This window comes from Styela clava, chromosome 9 (assembly GCF_964204865.1).
Source record: "Styela clava chromosome 9, kaStyClav1.hap1.2, whole genome shotgun sequence".
Classification (NCBI taxonomy): domain Eukaryota; kingdom Metazoa; phylum Chordata; class Ascidiacea; order Stolidobranchia; family Styelidae; genus Styela; species Styela clava.
This window is the reverse complement of record NC_135258.1, coordinates 18,427,645-18,437,582: the sequence shown is the minus strand read 5'-3', so window position 1 is coordinate 18,437,582 and position 9,938 is coordinate 18,427,645.

Below are 9,938 nucleotides of genomic sequence, written 5' to 3'. Positions count from 1 at the left end.
ACCCTAGGTAAGGCATGTTAGAGCGAAAGACAGTAAACTCGAATGAGCCAAGAAAGAAGCCGAGCCGAAAAAAGTTAAAGTACAAACGTGCAAGCATACTAACCTAACCCTAGGTAAGGCATGTTAGAGCGAAAGACAGTAAACTCGAATGAGCCAAGAAAGAGCGGCGTGCGGGGCCGGTCGGAGCGCACACATCTCTCGGTGGCTGGCGGGCGAGAGAGTGCTGCGTCGCCGGCATCGGCGTCGAAAGAAGCCGAGCCGAAAAAAGTTAAAGTACAAACGTGCAAGCATACTAACCTAACCCTAGGTAAGGCATGTTAGAGCGAAAGACAGTAAACTCGAATGAGCCAAGAAAGAGCGGCGTGCGGGGCCGGTCGGAGCGCACACATCTCTCGGTGGCTGGCGGGCGAGAGAGTGCTGCGTCGCCGGCATCGGCGTCGAAAGAAGCCGAGCCGAAAAAAGTTAAAGTACAAACGTGCAAGCATACTAACCTAACCCTAGGTAAGGCATGTTAGAGCGAAAGACAGTAAACTCGAATGAGCCAAGAAAGAGCGGCGTGCGGGGCCGGTCGGAGCGCACACATCTCTCGGTGGCTGGCGGGCGAGAGAGTGCTGCGTCGCCGGCATCGGCGTCGAAAGAAGCCGAGCCGAAAAAAGTTAAAGTACAAACGTGCAAGCATACTAACCTAACCCTAGGTAAGGCATGTTAGAGCGAAAGACAGTAAACTCGAATGAGCCAAGAAAGAGCGGCGTGCGGGGCCGGTCGGAGCGCACACATCTCTCGGTGGCTGGCGGGCGAGAGAGTGCTGCGTCGCCGGCATCGGCGTCGAAAGAAGCCGAGCCGAAAAAAGTTAAAGTACAAACGTGCAAGCATACTAACCTAACCCTAGGTAAGGCATGTTAGAGCGAAAGACAGTAAACTCGAATGAGCCAAGAAAGAGCGGCGTGCGGGGCCGGTCGGAGCGCACACATCTCTCGGTGGCTGGCGGGCGAGAGAGTGCTGCGTCGCCGGCATCGGCGTCGAAAGAAGCCGAGCCGAAAAAAGTTAAAGTACAAACGTGCAAGCATACTAACCTAACCCTAGGTAAGGCATGTTAGAGCGAAGGACAGTAAACTCGTATGAGCCAAGAAAGAGCGGCGTGCGGGGCCGGTCGGAGCGCACACATCTCTCGGTGGCTGGCGGGCGAGAGAGTGCTGCGTCGCCGGCATCGGCGTCGAAAGAAGCCGAGCCGAAAAAAGTTAAAGTACAAACGTGCAAGCATACTAACCTAACCCTAGGTAAGGCATGTTAGAGCGAAAGACAGTAAACTCGAATGAGCCAAGAAAGAAGCCGAGCCGAAAAAAGTTAAAGTACAAACGTGCAAGCATACTAACCTAACCCTAGGTAAGACATGTTAGAGCGAAAGACAGTAAACTCGAATGAGCCAAGAAAGAAGCCGAGCCGAAAAAAGTTAAAGTACAAACGTGCAAGCATACTAACCTAACCCTAGGTAAGGCATGTTAGAGCGAAAGACAGTAAACTCGAATGAGCCAAGAAAGAGCGGCGTGCGGGGCCGGTCGGAGCGCACACATCTCTCGGTGGCTGGCGGGCGAGAGAGTGCTGCGTCGCCGGCATCGGCGTCGAAAGAAGCCGAGCCGAAAAAAGTTAAAGTACAAACGTGCAAGCATACTAACCTAACCCTAGGTAAGGCATGTTAGAGCGAAAGACAGTAAACTCGAATGAGCCAAGAAAGAGCGGCGTGCGGGGCCGGTCGGAGCGCACACATCTCTCGGTGGCTGGCGGGCGAGAGAGTGCTGCGTCGCCGGCATCGGCGTCGAAAGAAGCCGAGCCGAAAAAAGTTAAAGTACAAACGTGCAAGCATACTAACCTAACCCTAGGTAAGGCATGTTAGAGCGAAAGACAGTAAACTCGAATGAGCCAAGAAAGAGCGGCGTGCGGGGCCGGTCGGAGCGCACACATCTCTCGGTGGCTGGCGGGCGAGAGAGTGCTGCGTCGCCGGCATCGGCGTCGAAAGAAGCCGAGCCGAAAAAAGTTAAAGTACAAACGTGCAAGCATACTAACCTAACCCTAGGTAAGGCATGTTAGAGCGAAGGACAGTAAACTCGAATGAGCCAAGAAAGAGCGGCGTGCGGGGCCGGTCGGAGCGCACACATCTCTCGGTGGCTGGCGGGCGAGAGAGTGCTGCGTCGCCGGCATCGGCGTCGAAAGAAGCCGAGCCGAAAAAGGTTAAAGTACAAACGTGCAAGCATACTAACCTAACCCTAGGTAAGGCATGTTAGAGCGAAAGACAGTAAACTCGAATGAGCCAAGAAAGAAGCCGAGCCGAAAAAAGTTAAAGTACAAACGTGCAAGCATACTAACCTAACCCTAGGTAAGGCATGTTAGAGCGAAAGACAGTAAACTCGAATGAGCCAAGAAAGAAGCCGAGCCGAAAAAAGTTAAAGTACAAACGTGCAAGCATACTAACCTAACCCTAGGTAAGGCATGTTAGGGCGAAAGACAGTAAACTCGAATGAGCCAAGAAAGAGCGGCGTGCGGGGCCGGTCGGAGCGCACACATCTCTCGGTGGCTGGCGGGCGAGAGAGTGCTGCGTCGCCGGCATCGGCGTCGAAAGAAGCCGAGCCGAAAAAAGTTAAAGTACAAACGTGCAAGCATACTAACCTAACCCTAGGTAAGGCATGTTAGAGCGAAAGACAGTAAACTCGAATGAGCCAAGAAAGAGCGGCGTGCGGGGCCGGTCGGAGCGCACACATCTCTCGGTGGCTGGCGGGCGAGAGAGTGCTGCGTCGCCGGCATCGGCGTCGAAAGAAGCCGAGCCGAAAAAAGTTAAAGTACAAACGTGCAAGCATACTAACCTAACCCTAGGTAAGGCATGTTAGAGCGAAAGACAGTAAACTCGAATGAGCCAAGAAAGAGCGGCGTGCGGGGCCGGTCGGAGCGCACACATCTCTCGGTGGCTGGCGGGCGAGAGAGTGCTGCGTCGCCGGCATCGGCGTCGAAAGAAGCCGAGCCGAAAAAAGTTAAAGTACAAACGTGCAAGCATACTAACCTAACCCTAGGTAAGGCATGTTAGAGCGAAGGACAGTAAACTCGAATGAGCCAAGAAAGAGCGGCGTGCGGGGCCGGTCGGAGCGCACACATCTCTCGGTGGCTGGCGGGCGAGAGAGTGCTGCGTCGCCGGCATCGGCGTCGAAAGAAGCCGAGCCGAAAAAAGTTAAAGTACAAACGTGCAAGCATACTAACCTAACCCTAGGTAAGGCATGTTAGAGCGAAAGACAGTAAACTCGAATGAGCCAAGAAAGAAGCCGAGCCGAAAAAAGTTAAAGTACAAACGTGCAAGCATACTAACCTAACCCTAGGTAAGGCATGTTAGAGCGAAAGACAGTAAACTCGAATGAGCCAAGAAAGAAGCCGAGCCGAAAAAAGTTAAAGTACAAACGTGCAAGCATACTAACCTAACCCTAGGTAAGGCATGTTAGGGCGAAAGACAGTAAACTCGAATGAGCCAAGAAAGAGCGGCGTGCGGGGCCGGTCGGAGCGCACACATCTCTCGGTGGCTGGCGGGCGAGAGAGTGCTGCGTCGCCGGCATCGGCGTCGAAAGAAGCCGAGCCGAAAAAAGTTAAAGTACAAACGTGCAAGCATACTAACCTAACCCTAGGTAAGGCATGTTAGAGCGAAAGACAGTAAACTCGAATGAGCCAAGAAAGAGCGGCGTGCGGGGCCGGTCGGAGCGCACACATCTCTCGGTGGCTGGCGGGCGAGAGAGTGCTGCGTCGCCGGCATCGGCGTCGAAAGAAGCCGAGCCGAAAAAAGTTAAAGTACAAACGTGCAAGCATACTAACCTAACCCTAGGTAAGGCATGTTAGAGCGAAAGACAGTAAACTCGAATGAGCCAAGAAAGAAGCCGAGCCGAAAAAAGTTAAAGTACAAACGTGCAAGCATACTAACCTAACCCTAGGTAAGGCATGTTAGAGCGAAAGACAGTAAACTCGAATGAGCCAAGAAAGAAGCCGAGCCGAAAAAAGTTAAAGTACAAACGTGCAAGCATACTAACCTAACCCTAGGTAAGGCATGTTAGAGCGAAAGACAGTAAACTCGAATGAGCCAAGAAAGAGCGGCGTGCGGGGCCGGTCGGAGCGCACACATCTCTCGGTGGCTGGCGGGCGAGAGAGTGCTGCGTCGCCGGCATCGGCGTCGAAAGAAGCCGAGCCGAAAAAAGTTAAAGTACAAACGTGCAAGCATACTAACCTAACCCTAGGTAAGGCATGTTAGAGCGAAAGACAGTAAACTCGAATGAGCCAAGAAAGAAGCCGAGCCGAAAAAAGTTAAAGTACAAACGTGCAAGCATACTAACCTAACCCTAGGTAAGGCATGTTAGAGCGAAAGAGAGTAAACTCGAATGAGCCAAGAAAGAGCGGCGTGCGGGGCCGGTCGGAGCGCACACATCTCTCGGTGGCTGGCGGGCGAGAGAGTGCTGCGTCGCCGGCATCGGCGTCGAAAGAAGCCGAGCCGAAAAAAGTTAAAGTACAAACGTGCAAGCATACTAACCTAACCCTAGGTAAGGCATGTTAGAGCGAAAGACAGTAAACTCGAATGAGCCAAGAAAGAAGCCGAGCCGAAAAAAGTTAAAGTACAAACGTGCAAGCATACTAACCTAACCCTAGGTAAGGCATGTTAGAGCGAAAGACAGTAAACTCGAATGAGCCAAGAAAGAAGCCGAGCCGAAAAAAGTTAAAGTACAAACGTGCAAGCATACTAACCTAACCCTAGGTAAGGCATGTTAGAGCGAAAGACAGTAAACTCGAATGAGCCAAGAAAGAGCGGCGTGCGGGGCCGGTCGGAGCGCACACATCTCTCGGTGGCTAACGGGCGAGAGAGTGCTGCGTCGCCGGCATCGGCGTCGAAAGAAGCCGAGCCGAAAAAAGTTAAAGTACAAACGTGCAAGCATACTAACCTAACCCTAGGTAAGGCATGTTAGAGCGAAAGACAGTAAACTCGAATGAGCCAAGAAAGAAGCCGAGCCGAAAAAAGTTAAAGTACAAACGTGCAAGCATACTAACCTAACCCTAGGTAAGGCATGTTAGAGCGAAAGACAGTAAACTCGAATGAGCCAAGAAAGAGCGGCGTGCGGGGCCGGTCGGAGCGCACACATCTCTCGGTGGCTGGCGGGCGAGAGAGTGCTGCGTCGCCGGCATCGGCGTCGAAAGAAGCCGAGCCGAAAAAAGTTAAAGTACAAACGTGCAAGCATACTAACCTAACCCTAGGTAAGGCATGTTAGAGCGAAAGACAGTAAACTCGAATGAGCCAAGAAAGAAGCCGAGCCGAAAAAAGTTAAAGTACAAACGTGCAAGCATACTAACCTAACCCTAGGTAAGGCATGTTAGAGCGAAAGACAGTAAACTCGAATGAGCCAAGAAAGAGCGGCGTGCGGGGCCGGTCGGAGCGCACACATCTCTCGGTGGCTAACGGGCGAGAGAGTGCTGCGTCGCCGGCATCGGCGTCGAAAGAAGCCGAGCCGAAAAAAGTTAAAGTACAAACGTGCAAGCATACTAACCTAACCCTAGGTAAGGCATGTTAGAGCGAAAGACAGTAAACTCGAATGAGCCAAGAAAGAAGCCGAGCCGAAAAAAGTTAAAGTACAAACGTGCAAGCATACTAACCTAACCCTAGGTAAGGCATGTTAGAGCGAAAGACAGTAAACTCGAATGAGCCAAGAAAGAGCGGCGTGCGGGGCCGGTCGGAGCGCACACATCTCTCGGTGGCTGGCGGGCGAGAGAGTGCTGCGTCGCCGGCATCGGCGTCGAAAGAAGCCGAGCCGAAAAAAGTTAAAGTACAAACGTGCAAGCATACTAACCTAACCCTAGGTAAGGCATGTTAGAGCGAAAGACAGTAAACTCGAATGAGCCAAGAAAGAGCGGCGTGCGGGGCCGGTCGGAGCGCACACATCTCTCGGTGGCTGGCGGGCGAGAGAGTGCTGCGTCGCCGGCATCGGCGTCGAAAGAAGCCGAGCCGAAAAAAGTTAAAAGTACAAACGTGCAAGCATACTAACCTAACCCTAGGTAAGGCATGTTAGAGCGAAAGACAGTAAACTCGAAAGAGCCAAGAAAGAAGCCGAGCCGAAAAAAGTTAAAGTACAAACGTGCAAGCATACTAACCTAACCCTAGGTAAGGCATGTTAGAGCGAAAGACAGTAAACTCGAATGAGCCAAGAAAGAAGCCGAGCCGAAAAAAGTTAAAGTACAAACGTGCAAGCATACTAACCTAACCCTAGGTAAGGCATGTTAGAGCGAAAGACAGTAAACTCGAATGAGCCAAGAAAGAGCGGCGTGCGGGGCCGGTCGGAGCGCACACATCTCTCGGTGGCTGGCGGGCGAGAGAGTGCTGCGTCGCCGGCATCGGCGTCGAAAGAAGCCGAGCCGAAAAAAGTTAAAGTACAAACGTGCAAGCATACTAACCTAACCCTAGGTAAGGCATGTTAGAGCGAAAGACAGTAAACTCGAATGAGCCAAGAAAGAGCGGCGTGCGGGGCCGGTCGGAGCGCACACATCTCTCGGTGGCTGGCGGGCGAGAGAGTGCTGCGTCGCCGGCATCGGCGTCGAAAGAAGCCGAGCCGAAAAAAGTTAAAGTACAAACGTGCAAGCATACTAACCTAACCCTAGGTAAGGCATGTTAGAGCGAAAGACAGTAAACTCGAATGAGCCAAGAAAGAGCGGCGTGCGGGGCCGGTCGGAGCGCACACATCTCTCGGTGGCTGGCGGGCGAGAGAGTGCTGCGTCGCCGGCATCGGCGTCGAAAGAAGCCGAGCCGAAAAAAGTTAAAGTACAAACGTGCAAGCATACTAACCTAACCCTAGGTAAGGCATGTTAGAGCGAAGGACAGTAAACTCGTATGAGCCAAGAAAGAGCGGCGTGCGGGGCCGGTCGGAGCGCACACATCTCTCGGTGGCTGGCGGGCGAGAGAGTGCTGCGTCGCCGGCATCGGCGTCGAAAGAAGCCGAGCCGAAAAAAGTTAAAGTACAAACGTGCAAGCATACTAACCTAACCCTAGGTAAGGCATGTTAGAGCGAAAGACAGTAAACTCGAATGAGCCAAGAAAGAAGCCGAGCCGAAAAAAGTTAAAGTACAAACGTGCAAGCATACTAACCTAACCCTAGGTAAGACATGTTAGAGCGAAAGACAGTAAACTCGAATGAGCCAAGAAAGAAGCCGAGCCGAAAAAAGTTAAAGTACAAACGTGCAAGCATACTAACCTAACCCTAGGTAAGGCATGTTAGAGCGAAAGACAGTAAACTCGAATGAGCCAAGAAAGAGCGGCGTGCGGGGCCGGTCGGAGCGCACACATCTCTCGGTGGCTGGCGGGCGAGAGAGTGCTGCGTCGCCGGCATCGGCGTCGAAAGAAGCCGAGCCGAAAAAAGTTAAAGTACAAACGTGCAAGCATACTAACCTAACCCTAGGTAAGGCATGTTAGAGCGAAAGACAGTAAACTCGAATGAGCCAAGAAAGAGCGGCGTGCGGGGCCGGTCGGAGCGCACACATCTCTCGGTGGCTGGCGGGCGAGAGAGTGCTGCGTCGCCGGCATCGGCGTCGAAAGAAGCCGAGCCGAAAAAAGTTAAAGTACAAACGTGCAAGCATACTAACCTAACCCTAGGTAAGGCATGTTAGAGCGAAAGACAGTAAACTCGAATGAGCCAAGAAAGAGCGGCGTGCGGGGCCGGTCGGAGCGCACACATCTCTCGGTGGCTGGCGGGCGAGAGAGTGCTGCGTCGCCGGCATCGGCGTCGAAAGAAGCCGAGCCGAAAAAAGTTAAAGTACAAACGTGCAAGCATACTAACCTAACCCTAGGTAAGGCATGTTAGAGCGAAGGACAGTAAACTCGAATGAGCCAAGAAAGAGCGGCGTGCGGGGCCGGTCGGAGCGCACACATCTCTCGGTGGCTGGCGGGCGAGAGAGTGCTGCGTCGCCGGCATCGGCGTCGAAAGAAGCCGAGCCAAAAAAAGTTAAAGTACAAACGTGCAAGCATACTAACCTAACCCTAGGTAAGGCATGTTAGAGCGAAAGACAGTAAACTCGAATGAGCCAAGAAAGAAGCCGAGCCGAAAAAAGTTAAAGTACAAACGTGCAAGCATACTAACCTAACCCTAGGTAAGGCATGTTAGAGCGAAAGACAGTAAACTCGAATGAGCCAAGAAAGAAGCCGAGCCGAAAAAAGTTAAAGTACAAACGTGCAAGCATACTAACCTAACCCTAGGTAAGGCATGTTAGGGCGAAAGACAGTAAACTCGAATGAGCCAAGAAAGAGCGGCGTGCGGGGCCGGTCGGAGCGCACACATCTCTCGGTGGCTGGCGGGCGAGAGAGTGCTGCGTCGCCGGCATCGGCGTCGAAAGAAGCCGAGCCGAAAAAAGTTAAAGTACAAACGTGCAAGCATACTAACCTAACCCTAGGTAAGGCATGTTAGAGCGAAAGACAGTAAACTCGAATGAGCCAAGAAAGAGCGGCGTGCGGGGCCGGTCGGAGCGCACACATCTCTCGGTGGCTGGCGGGCGAGAGAGTGCTGCGTCGCCGGCATCGGCGTCGAAAGAAGCCGAGCCGAAAAAAGTTAAAGTACAAACGTGCAAGCATACTAACCTAACCCTAGGTAAGGCATGTTAGAGCGAAAGACAGTAAACTCGAATGAGCCAAGAAAGAGCGGCGTGCGGGGCCGGTCGGAGCGCACACATCTCTCGGTGGCTGGCGGGCGAGAGAGTGCTGCGTCGCCGGCATCGGCGTCGAAAGAAGCCGAGCCGAAAAAAGTTAAAGTACAAACGTGCAAGCATACTAACCTAACCCTAGGTAAGGCATGTTAGAGCGAAGGACAGTAAACTCGAATGAGCCAAGAAAGAGCGGCGTGCGGGGCCGGTCGGAGCGCACACATCTCTCGGTGGCTGGCGGGCGAGAGAGTGCTGCGTCGCCGGCATCGGCGTCGAAAGAAGCCGAGCCGAAAAAAGTTAAAGTACAAACGTGCAAGCATACTAACCTAACCCTAGGTAAGGCATGTTAGAGCGAAAGACAGTAAACTCGAATGAGCCAAGAAAGAAGCCGAGCCGAAAAAAGTTAAAGTACAAACGTGCAAGCATACTAACCTAACCCTAGGTAAGGCATGTTAGAGCGAAAGACAGTAAACTCGAATGAGCCAAGAAAGAAGCCGAGCCGAAAAAAGTTAAAGTACAAACGTGCAAGCATACTAACCTAACCCTAGGTAAGGCATGTTAGGGCGAAAGACAGTAAACTCGAATGAGCCAAGAAAGAGCGGCGTGCGGGGCCGGTCGGAGCGCACACATCTCTCGGTGGCTGGCGGGCGAGAGAGTGCTGCGTCGCCGGCATCGGCGTCGAAAGAAGCCGAGCCGAAAAAAGTTAAAGTACAAACGTGCAAGCATACTAACCTAACCCTAGGTAAGGCATGTTAGAGCGAAAGACAGTAAACTCGAATGAGCCAAGAAAGAGCGGCGTGCGGGGCCGGTCGGAGCGCACACATCTCTCGGTGGCTGGCGGGCGAGAGAGTGCTGCGTCGCCGGCATCGGCGTCGAAAGAAGCCGAGCCGAAAAAAGTTAAAGTACAAACGTGCAAGCATACTAACCTAACCCTAGGTAAGGCATGTTAGAGCGAAAGACAGTAAACTCGAATGAGCCAAGAAAGAAGCCGAGCCGAAAAAAGTTAAAGTACAAACGTGCAAGCATACTAACCTAACCCTAGGTAAGGCATGTTAGAGCGAAAGACAGTAAACTCGAATGAGCCAAGAAAGAAGCCGAGCCGAAAAAAGTTAAAGTACAAACGTGCAAGCATACTAACCTAACCCTAGGTAAGGCATGTTAGAGCGAAAGACAGTAAACTCGAATGAGCCAAGAAAGAGCGGCGTGCGGGGCCGGTCGGAGCGCACACATCTCTCGGTGGCTGGCGGGCG